The sequence below is a fragment of the Morone saxatilis genome, unplaced genomic scaffold, assembly GCF_004916995.1.
Source record: "Morone saxatilis isolate NCDOM2014 unplaced genomic scaffold, NCSU_SB_2.0 Contig24, whole genome shotgun sequence".
Taxonomy (NCBI): domain Eukaryota; kingdom Metazoa; phylum Chordata; class Actinopteri; family Moronidae; genus Morone; species Morone saxatilis.
The window spans coordinates 23,867,708-23,867,976 of record NW_023339807.1 but is presented as its reverse complement, the minus strand read 5'-3'; the positions used below and the strand labels follow the sequence as shown (position 1 = coordinate 23,867,976).

At 35.7% G+C, this 269-nt stretch overlaps 1 protein-coding gene across 3 annotated transcripts in view; it reads right to left on the bottom strand.

Moving 5' to 3' along the window:
• Positions 1–269, bottom strand: part of herpud2 (HERPUD family member 2) — a 9,124-nt gene that overhangs the window by 2,957 nt on the left and 5,898 nt on the right. The window lies entirely within an intron of this gene.

The following is a 269-nucleotide window of genomic DNA, read 5'->3' as shown; positions in this document are numbered from 1 at the left end:
GATTTTCTCTGGGCGCTTCAGCTGGTCGTTTATAACAAACCTCAAACTTATTCTTCAGTTCTGCTTTCAGTGTAATCCAACACAACGCCACCACAGAGAGACAAAATGACGAGTGTTGAATCAGTAATTCTCTCTCAGTCTCAACAAAATCAGATTTTGCTTCTTTAAAACGTCTGATAGATTGGAGGACTGTTGTATTGGTATTACATTAGATTATACAGTTCCTTTTTGTTAATAATAATGTACATTTTAAGAACCAACTGTTGCAT